The sequence below is a fragment of the Mus caroli genome, chromosome 19 (assembly GCF_900094665.2).
Source record: "Mus caroli chromosome 19, CAROLI_EIJ_v1.1, whole genome shotgun sequence".
In the NCBI taxonomy this organism is placed as follows: domain Eukaryota; kingdom Metazoa; phylum Chordata; class Mammalia; order Rodentia; family Muridae; genus Mus; species Mus caroli.
Genome location: NC_034588.1, coordinates 32,184,372 through 32,196,528, shown reverse-complemented (window position 1 = coordinate 32,196,528; position 12,157 = coordinate 32,184,372).

Here is a 12,157-nt window from a genome sequence, read left to right as displayed (position 1 = left end):
AAAATTCCTTAATCTTTGTTTTTACAGTCCAGCCTTTATTCCCCTTCAGGTCCACCCTCTAACTGTTTCTCATCCCATACCTCCTCCCTCTTCTCCAAGAGGATGTCCCCACCCCCAACCCCCACACCACCATATCTCCCCACTCCCTGGGGCCTCAAGTCTCTCCAGCATAAGGTGCTTCTTCTCTCACTGGCGCCAGACCAGGCAGTCCTCTGGTATATATGTGTTGGGGGCCTCATATCAGCTCCTGTATGCTGCCTGGTTGATGGCCCAGTATCTGAGAGATCTCAGGGAACCAGGTCAGTTGAGACTGCTGGTCTTCCTAAAGCGTCACCCTTCTCCACAACTACTTAGAGATTTTTCCTAATTCAATCATAGGGGCCAGTCATTGAACCTCCTTTCCCTCAGGCTCTTCTCCATTTTTTCCCTGCAGTTCTTTCAGACAGGAACAATTCTGGGTCAGAGCTTTTGATGGCGGGATGGCAACCCCAGCCCTCCACTTGACTCCCTGTCTTTCTGCTGGAGGTAGACTCTACAAGTTCCCTCTCCTCACTGTAGGGCATTTCATCTAAGATCCCTCAGTTTAAGTCCTGAGAAGCTCTCACCTCCCAGATCTCTGGTACATTCTATAGGGTGCCTCCAACTCCTACCTCCTGAGGTTGCCTGTTTCCATTCTTTCTGCTGGCCCTCAGGACTTCAGTCCCCCCACTCCCCACTACCTGATCTTGTTCCCTCTTTCCCCTACCCATTCCCTCTCCCACCCATGTGCCTCCCTCCCTCTGCCTCCTGATTGCTTCCTTTTCCCTCCAAGTGGGATTGAAGCATCCTCACTTGGGCCCTTTGGTTTGTTAACTTTCTTGAGTTCTGTGGATTGTTTCCTGGATATTCAGTTCTTTTTAAACTAATATCCACTTATTAGTGAGTACATACCATGCATGCACCTTTGGGTGTGAATTGCCTCACTCAGGATGATATTTTCTAATTACATCCATTTGCCTGTAAAAACTCCTGATGTCCTCGTTCTTCATAACTGAGTAGTATTTCATTGTGTAAATGAACCACATCTTCTGTTTCTGTTCTTCCATTGTGAGACATCTGGGTTGTTTCTAGATTCTAGCTATCAGACATAATGCCACTATGACCATAATGAAGCGCATAATCTTGTGGCATGGTGGAACATCTTTTGGGTATATGCCTAAGAGTGGTATAGTGGGGTCTTCAGGGAGATCTGTTTCCAATTTTCTGAGGAACCTCCAAGTCGATTTCCAGAGTGGTTGTACCAGTTTGCAATTCCCCTCAAATGGAGGTGTGTTCCTCTTTCTCCATATCCTTGCTAACATGTGCTGTCACCTGAGTTTTTTATCTTGCCATAGTGATTGGTGTAAGGTGAAATCTTAGGGTCATTTTAATTTGCATTTCTCTGACAACTAAGGACTTTGAACATTTCTTTAAGTGTTTCTCAACTATTTGATATTCCTGTTGTGAGTTCTCTGTTTAGTTCTATACCCCATTTTTGGTTGGGTTGTTTGGGTTTTTGTGGTGGTTAGCTTCTTGAGATCTTTATATATTTTGGATATTAGTCATCTTTCAGAGGTGGGGTTAGTGAAGTTTTTTGTTTTTCTCAATCGCCAATTTGTTCTATTGACTATGTCCTTTGCTGTACAGAAGTTTTTCAGTTTCATGAGGTCCTGTTTATCAATTCTTGATCTTAGAGTCTGAGCCATTGGAATTCTGTTTGGGAAATTTCCCTCATGGCAATGAGTTTGAGGCTCTTTCCCACTTTCTCTTCAATGAAAAAGTCAAGGTATCACTATTTGCAGATGATATGATAGCATATACAAGCCACCCCAAAAATTCTACCAGAGAACTCCTACAGCTGATAAACAACTTCAACAAAGTGGCTGGATATAAAACTAACTCAGGTAAATCAGCAGCCTTCTTCTATACAAATAATAAAAGTGCTGAGAAAGAAATTAAGGAAGCAACACCCTTCACAGTAGTCATATATAATATAAAATATCTTAGGGTAACTCTAACCCAACAAACGAAACATCTGTATGGCAAGAGTTTCAAGTCTCTCAAGAAAGAAATTGAAGAAGACCTCAAAAATGGAGAGATCTCACGCTCATGGCTTGGTAGTATTAACATTATAAAAATTGAGCCTACAATTTTTTCAAAGAACACAATCATTTGTGTTCTTGACATGAGCTGTGACTTTTCGTTTTTCATTAGTCACCATGTAAGAGTAGAGTGGTTTTATCAGGAAGACTTTGCATTTTAAGCATAGCCAGGATGCTTCTGTGTGCTGCATCTACCATTCCTTGTGCCTGGTCCTTATCCTTGGGGTCTAAGGTCCCTAGCCACTAAGCTCCATATGTTCTCTAGCCCATGAGGAAGGGGGTAGCAGTTAAATTAAGCACAAGAGTAATCTCTTCAAAACGACTTTCTGGAGGTCTCACATGAAGAGAGGCACAATGCTTTCTACTTCCACATCACAACCTGACTAATCAAGCTAATTCCTTTGCAAAGTGTGCATACTACATGTCGTATTTTAGCTGAGTACAAGACTGCTATAAAATAACAATAAGGTTCAAGAATTGAGCAAGGGCTGAGAATGAGCAGAGAAAGGAGCTAGCAATCTTCTACCTCTCTCATTTGAATAAAATTTTTGATTTCTTAACTCCAATTTAAGAATTGAATTCTAAAGAGCCTCCTCCCTCTCCTACAAACTACTCTTTAAAATATGGTGATTGAAATAAAACTATACCACTTTCCCCTCTTCCTGCTGAGACCCTCTCAGATACTGTCATGCCATGTTGATAGCCTTAAGTTGATAGCCTCTTTTTTCTTTTTTTATTATTGTTACATGTTGTTATATATACATAAATATATAAGAGCAACCCAATGAATCAGGTTTTGTTGTTTATGTGTACTATAAATTATAGCATTTCAGAACAGCATGTTGGGTTTTTCAGTTCTTACTTAAGCTTTGTGGGATCAAGAGAAAGCATGGATTTTTTCAGAGCCATCCTGTTACACCAAATGTAGACTTCAAACTTCAATGGAGTAGAGGCTACACCCACAGAAGGGTATAGAGAAGGTGTTGAAACAGAATAACGTAAAATTAAAATAACAGGGATGAAGCTCCTGTTTCCTGAAGGCTGGAGTAGTTATAAATTTATGTTCCTTCAACTACGTATGACTAAAGACTGTGTGGCCTTCTGCTCTTAACTAATACCATTTCCCTGGGTTACTGTTACATAAATCTATTGTCATTTCAACAGATAGTCTCTCCTCTTTCTCTTTCTCTCTTTCTCTTGCTCCCTTTCTCTCTGGGAGAGGGAGAGACAGAGAGAGACAGAGAGAGACACACACAGAGGGAGAGACAGAGAGAGAGAAGAAGGCCAGAGCAGTGTGTCAGATTATTCAGAGCTGGAGTTACAGATACCCATGAGACTCCTGGCTTCTGACATGGTTATTGAGATCCAAACTCAGATCTTCATGATCAAGCAGGAAACACCTTGAACCATTAAGTTACCTCTCCATCCCTTCACAAGATAGTACTTTCTGAAATCAACCATGTTTGCTTCAAGTTCTTCACTTGGTGGTACTACATAGATCTTATGTTTAAGATAAATTAATTTGGTAAATTTAATAATGTTCTTTTTTGGCCGTACTTGTAAGTAAAGTAGCTTTGTGATGTGATCCAGGACTGCCAATTCAGTATTAAATTTGTGTTCTTTGCACGTGTTTTAAAATGTCAAGCTTTTTTACCCAAAGCACCATAACATTGTTTTATTTTTTTTTCAAATGCTGTCCTTTCTTTGTAAGCCAAATATTCTAACTAATATTTTAACAGCATAGTTATAAACCAGCTTTTAAACAGATATTTTTATCTTATGGGAAATGGCATTTCTTTGTCTAATAAATAGTTCTGTGCTTTCTCAGGAACATTAAACACTGAAAAATAATGGACATATAATGCCTATGGCAACACTTATTTGAATTAAACTTTCAGGGTTGATAACCCAGACTCTGTCAATATGGCAAAATCTGAGAACCTTTAGGAGGGTGACCCCCTCTTGTGTGGATTGAAATGTCTCAGAGATAAAAGATCTGAAATGGTTGTGTAAGTATCACATGCTAACTGATTGTATAACCCTTATACTCTGTCTTTGCATGTGAACCAATGAGTTTTATTGGGACTGATGTAGAAGCATTGTTAAGAGCCATTGTTTTATAAGAACATGGGTAAGTTACCAATGGCTACACACTTAAGATAATGTCTCTGATTCACCCTGAGCTATACATCTTCACAGAGTGGTGTCACTTCTTGAACTTCACCCCATGATAGAACGTTGATGTGTTATGTCTTATGCCGGTTTCACAAATGGGCTCATAGAACGCCTGTATTAGTTTTGCTTTTTTTTTTTTAAAGGGATATTATTGGGTTCAAGGCAGAGACCATTCTTTACCACACACACACCAACTCACTTTTGGCATTCACAGCTTGTTGCTGTCTATGATAGTCATGGAGAACCTTTCCTGTCACTTGTCACCTTCACCCCAATTCACTGGCATTTGCTTTTAGTGTGGTGGATGTTAGTTAGTCTTTACAAGTGAATACTGACAGGCATCCATCATTACTTTCCTATATAGAATAATTCATCTACCCTAAATGTCACCTGTGCTCTGCCTGTCCCTCCCCACCTCCTGGAAGTCAATGCTGTTTGTACTTTTTGTTTTGTTTTGTTTTTTGTTTTTGTTTTGTTTTGTTTTGTTTTGTTTTGTTTTGTTTTGTTTTGTTTTGTTTTTAGAGACAGGGTTTCTCTATCTAGCCCTGGCTGTCCTGGAACTCACTCTGTAGACCAGGCTGGCCTCGAACTCAGAAATCTGCTCGCCTCTGCCTCCCGAGTGCTGGGATAAAAGGCATGTGTCACCACACCTGGCTGCTGTTTGTACTTTTTATCTTTTCTAGAATGTTTTAGTTGAAATTATGATAGCTAGCCCTTTATGACATCCTTTCCTTTCAAAATATAACATGCATATGTTTCCTCCTTGCTTTTCAATCCCATTTCTTTATATTGTTGAGTAATAGTCCATTTTTGGGTTTATTACCTATTGGTTTATTTACCTGATAGTAATAACTTGATTAATTTCAGAGTTTTTTCAGTTATGAATATAGATGTTTTAGTCCAGAAATATGTAGGGTTTGTGTGAACATGTGGTTGGTAAGCTTTGGGGAAAATATAAATGATAGGTGATGTGCTAACAGTATATGTATGGTTCCAAGAAAATGCTAAACTATCTTTTGAAATAAATCTACAACTTTGTATTCCAAACAGCAACTATGAAATTAATCTTGTTTATCAACTTGGCTGGATCTGGACTAAAAAAGGGCTAATAGGCACTCTCAAATAATAATAATAATAATGAAGTAGAAGAAGGAGAAAGAGAAGAACATTTGACAAACTGCCATTCTTCATTTATTATGTTGATTCTTTTATTGATCATCCTGATTCCTATCTTGATAGATTTGGGTAAGTAGAGTTTTGGTGCTGGTTGGGTAAGTATATAGCAAAGGATTTAGGATAAACATCAATGATTTTCTTAGAAAAGTAGAACACCCAGGAAATAGTTGGCAGGCTTCTTCGTAAATGGATATCAAATCCTAAACTATTTGTGGCCAGTTTTATATTGAAGCAGGATAAAAACTGAGAAACAAGGGAAAATTCAAGAGAGCTAAGAGTATGCCTTAGTCAATTTTATATTGCTATAAAAAGGTATTTAATGCTTCATAGTGTATGAAACAAAGACTTTTATTTAGCTCACTGTTTTTGAGGTACTAGCAGATGGTACCATCATGGTGTCTAGTGAGGGATCAGGCTGAATAAAATGAAATGGAACAAAGGATAATGGTTGGGGAGTGGTTGCCTAGCAAAAGCGGAAGAATGAGACTAGGGAGGAAACAGACTCACCCTTTTATATTAACCTACTGTCTCTGGGGCCAGTGTAGATATTTGAATAAAATATTAGTTCTTCTTTGTGGCCCCACCAAAGGAGCCACCTCCCTGCAGCTCCAAGGTGAGACCAAGCCTCTGCCTGAGTTTTAGAGATGCACCATATTCAAACAAGAGCAGAGGATAATTTTTTATATTTCATCGGGTGCTGTTTTATTATTAAGCCTGATTTACATGCAGAGGACTAAACATTGTGTGACATTTTCCAAATGTAATGATGTGAATTTGTTGCTGTACGAATGTGTAAATATGTGTGTCAAGGAAAACTAAAGTACTGCTGAATCTATAGGCAGTATAGAAATTAATACCAAAGAAAGTTTATTTAAATGTATTTTCAATAGGATTCTTAAAATTTGGAGATTCCTGCTTATTATCTAAATGTATGGGAAGGGTCATAATTAAAGGCTTATTTAAAAGTGAAGTGATTTAATAACTGAGTAGACACATATAAAGTGGATTAAAATCTACTACATTATAATTAGATGCATAAAATGTGCAAAAATTTACTAATCAATCTTGCAAACAATGACTCCTAATATCTGATTAAAACTAGAAAAGTAACAAGCCTGAAGACAAAGATTTAATATTTATATAGAAATTGTCAATGATTGCTTACATTCTGGTCCTTTCAAACCAATTTGTTTAACAATGCTTCTAAAATTATTTGGTACATGATACGAAGCATGTCCGGGCTAAATAGGGTCCTTTGTACTGATTGAAACAGTAAAGAAATGCTTATTTTTTAGAAGTTAAAGATGCAGCGAATTGAGCAGTAGCTAATATTAGAACTATCTATGCGGTATGTCTCAGCCATCTAAGTGCAGTTGGACTTTTGAAGAGGACTGTGTTCACGAAACAAGAGATTCTATTGTTCAACATCTTAACAATGCAAAGCACATACCCTTCCTAATGTTCCAAGCTCTGTAAACTTGAGAACTGTGGACCTGAAGTATGATTATTGTGACCAACTGCAGCAGGGAGGAGCTAAGGCTAGGTGCCTGGCTCTTTCATTCCCTACTGTATTCCTATGCGACCTTTAACTATTTTATGTTTTCTCCCTGGATCAACTTGACACAAAAATCTATATCTAGTTCATTTTTTTCAGCGATTCATGAAATAATATGAAAAATACTTTGGAAACCATCCCGTGTTAAACATATAGAAAATATGGTATTCTAAGAGATGTCTATAAAACATTTCTAGAAACTCTTTTTCCATTTATAATGTATTTTACTATTATCAAGCCAAGGACTACAAGAATATGTTTTAAAAACCCAGACATCATTTAGTTCAAAAGCAATATTAGGACTCTGCTTTGGCTCAAACATAAGCATATAAAATTTGCAATTTTATGAATTTTGCCCATTTTTGCTTAAAAATGTGTTTTTGCTAATATCTGTACTTCTGAAAATAATTTCATTTTATGTTCTAGTTGAAGCATTAACAATGGATTTACCACCATGTCTACTATCTGGGATGTTTGATATTGTTACATAAATTAAGTGAGCCATCTCCTTTTTGTCTTTAGAGCCTACTTGAAATCTTAAGTCCAATGATATGAAAAAATGCAGGCTAGGATGCAAGTCCTTCAAACAACTTCAAACTGCCTTAGTCTGTCTGGAAATTATTAACCCACAATAGAAGTAAGCTAGGGATTGTGATCTCCCTTGTTTGTAATTTCTGAAAACTTCAAGTAGAAAGCCAGTGTTTAGGAAAATTTTTAATTAAAATAGAGTTAACAATCATTCAACTAAAATCTTTATTCCTCAGAGATATCTAGTTATCTCTAGGGTCAACAGGCCAGAGATGGCATCTAGTGAATGTGTGTTTCACTATGGATGCTTCTTTGGCTTGGTATCTTATTTCTGCTAAGTTATCATCCAGTTCAGGGAGAAGTGGGCAGTGCCAGCCCCACACAAACAGAATTAGACAGTCTATCTCACAATGATCTTTACTGATTATCTTGAAGGGCATTAATTATGGTTATACATTGATGGGTAAAACATTTTACCCTTATTTGATCTTTTTAAATTATTAAAAATGCTATTGGTATTATAATACATAATTTATTAAAGAAGAACAGACACAAGAATTAGAAGACTGACCAATCACCAATCAAGAGAGAGGTGGATGTTTTTTTTTTAATTCTATTCAAATTTTTATTGTAGCATTCTTTCTTTTATTTGTAACTATATTATGTGTTTGTGTGTGTAACACTTTCATAAATAAAAAAAATTACTTTTCATCCATAAGTTTTTGTTACTCTTTTTAAACTCTGTCCTCACATTACAGCATTGTTTCAAGTATGTTGTAAAGTGTAGAGAAGACACAGTCACAATGTCCAGCTCTCATTGTATCTACCACTGCCTCAAGCCTTTAGATTCATTAAAGAGCACAAGGTTCTAGACAGTGACTAAAAACACAGGACAATAGTAGGCCATCTTCTGCTACATATGCAGCTAGAGACACAAGCTCTGGGGGTACTGGTTAGTTCATATTGTTTCACCTATAGGGTTGCAGACCCCTTCATCTCCTTGGGTGCTTTCTCTAGCTTCTCCACTGGGGACCCTGTGTTCCATCTTATAGATGACTGTGAGCGTCCACTTCTGTATTTGCCAAGCACTGGCATAGCCTCATACGAGACAGCTATAACAGGGTCCCTTCAGGAAAATCTTTCTGGCATATGCAATAGTGTCCGGGTTTGGTGGTTGATTATGGGATGGATCCCCAGGTGGGGTAGTCTGTGAATAGTCCATCCTTTTGTCTTAGCTCAAAACTTTGTCTCTGTAACTCCTTACATGGGTATTATATTCCCTATTTTAAAGAGGAATGAAGTATCTACCCATTGGTATTCCCTCTTCTTGATTTTCCTGTGTTTTGCAAATTGTATCTTAGGTGTTCTATGTTTCAGTGAGTGCATATCTAATGACTTCTTTTGTGATTGGGTTACCTCACTAAGGATGATATCTTCCAGATACATCCATTTGTCCAAGAATTTCATAAATCCATTGTTTTTAATAGCTGAGTAGTACTCTATTATGTAAATGTACCACATTTTCTGTATCCATTCTTCTGTTGAGGGACATCTGGGTTCTTTCCAGCTTCTGGCTATTATAAATAAGGCTGCTATGAACATAGTGGAGCATGTGTTCTTATTACCAGTTGGAACATCTTCTGGGTATATGCCCAGGAGAGGTATTGCTGGATCTTTCTGTAGTATTATATCCAATTTTCTGAGGAAACTCCAGACTGACCTCCAGAGTGTTTGTACCAGCTTGCAATCCCACTAGCAGTGCAGGAGTGTTCCTCTTTCTCCACATCCTTGCCAGCATCTGCTGTCACCTGAATTTTTGATCTTAGCCATTCTGACTGGTGTGAGGTGGAATCTCAAGGTTGTTTTGATTTGCATTTCCCTGATGATTAAGGATGTTGAACATTTTTTCAGGTGCTTCTCTGCCATTTGGTATTCCTCAGTTGAGAATCTCTGTACCCCATTTTTAATAGGGTTGCTTGATTTTCTGGAGTCCAACTTAAGTTCTTTATATATATTGGATATTAGTCACCTATTGGATTTAGGATTGGTAAAGATCATTTCCCAATCTCTTGGTGGACTTTGTGTCTTATTGACACTGTGTTTTGCCTTACAGAAGCTTTGCAAATTTATGAGGTCCCATTTGTCAATCCTTGATCTTATAGCACAAGCCATTGCTGTTCTGTTTAGGAATTAAAAAACAAAAAAACAAAAACAAAAATAAACCAAAACAAAACAATTTCTATACAAGGGACCAAGGCCATGATTGAGACATGCCTATTGAAAATATGTACCAGTACAGAGTACAACCTCCTCTTTTTCTCCCGCTTTCTTGCCCTCTAACCACTCTGCTGCAACAGGAGGCTATCACTAGATCCTGATACCTTGCTATTGGACATTTGGTCTCCAGAAATTTGAGCCAATACATTTCTTCCTTATAAATCACCCAGTCTCAGTTACTCTGTTATATTAGAACAAATTGGAGCAAGATTGTAGTCTATATTTTAAGTGCTTTTATATAAAATATTTAATATTATGGGGCAGCAATGCTATAAGTGATCTAAGTTATGAAAAATGAACTTTAAAGTGGCAACAAAAAGAACTACTCTTTATAAATGATAAAAAAGTATTTTCCTGGAATACAATTTAGACTATGAGAGCTCATGAAAAACAACTGACTCTTTTCTTTATGATTTAATGCTGATCAAATTTATGCTCAGGGAACCATCAAAGCAAAGATAGCCACAAGATGAATAAAAGTATCATGTGTTATTTAAGAAGAAATGTCGCAAATGAGGGGATATAATCAGAAAGGATAAAATGATAATTTCATTGACTTGATCTCATTTAATTTTATAGTTTAGAATACTTATACTTTGGAAAAAGACATCCAATGATTTTGTCCAGTTGAGCTTCTGAGAGCTACCTTGATTTAATTGCCACCTAGGTATTAAAAAGTTAGTTCTTTGAGATATGGATCAGTATTGTATTGTAGGCTTCTGACCATGAGAGAAGCATCTGTGGGCATGGACAGGATTCTGAAAGAGCCTGGAACTTGCTGGCAGGAGTTTTGTGTTAGAGCACCCTACTCAGATGAGGGTTTCCCTTGTTTCTTCTCCTTTTCTATCCATGCAGATAGTTGAGAACTGGCCTAGCACCTACAGCTTCCTTGGAACCCTTATCCTGTTAAGAGGCAGCCATTCTCTCTGGATGTTGTTTTTCTCAGAACAAGAATCCAAATGACTGTAAGTGTTTCAGAAGACTCACTCTTTTTTTGGGGGGGGAGGGGGTTTGTAAATATATTGTTGGAAAGGTTGAAATCTGCAAGCTTGATGACTTTACATGAATTAAAAAAAATCAATTTAAAAAGGAATGGTCTTGCCAGCCACTGGAGCTACAGATTAGTTGAAATCCATTCCATTTCTCTTGTTATTCAAAAATGGGTCTCTAGTGTATTTGCACTTCAGCCAAAAGCTTTTAAACTTAACATAAAGCCCTCTGAGTGGCAAGGTAAAATGCATATGCATTTTATTCCTATTGCATATATTCAAGGCAGGCTTTCCATGTAGAAAAAGAAGCACAGACAAACAAAAATTTGAGGTGTGGGTCCCATGCAGCAAAACCTGCACCTTACTCAGTGAATATTCTCAATGCTGAACATACAGAGAAATGTGTATTACCTCTTATTTTCCCAAAATATACCTACCTCTTACTAATCTGCAATAGCCTCTCATTTTTATTATCTAAAACGATTTGATGACTTATATTAGTTTGAATGTTCTTTTCTGCAGATGTATAGAATTACAAGAAATCCAGAGAACATACTATTTTAAAGATTTCTGCCCATTTTTCTTTCTTTCTTTTATTGGTTATTTTATTTATTTATATTTTAAATGTTATCCCCCTTCCCAGTTTCCCCTTCACAACCCCCCTATCTTCTCTCCCCCCTGCTTTTAGGATGGCGTTCTCCCACCCACTCTCCATTCCTACCTCACCACCCTATCATTCCCCTAAGTTGGTGCATCAAGCCTTCACAGGACCAAGAGTCTTCCCTCCCCATTGATGCACTACCTGGGAATCCAACCCATAGGTATCCACCAAACCCAGACACTATTGCTGATGCCAAAAAGTGCTTGCAGACAGGAGCCTGATATAGCTGTCTCCTGAGAGACTCTGTCAGAACCTGACCAATACAGATGGGATGCTTGCAGCCAACCATCAGACTGAGTTTGGGGACCTCAATGGAAAAGTTAGGGGAAGGACTGAAGGAGCTGAAGGGGGTTTGCAACCTCATAGGAAGAACAACAATATCAAGCAATCAGTCCCTCACCACCAGAAGACCCAAGTACTAAACCACCAACCAAAGGGACCCATTGCTTCAACTGCATATGTGGCAGAGGATGGCCTTCTCTGTTCCCAATTTTCAAGGTGGTGTGTAAGCTGCGTTTTCTGTTCTTGTAATTTGTTTTGTAATACAAAGAGAAGATGAGTAGGCTTCAAGCAAAGGTACTACAGCCATGTGTCATTGGAGGAGCGGAACTAGAGTGGGAGGGACAGAGGAAATGCGATCCACACAGCACCTCGTACATGTTGCATGTCTTGTTCT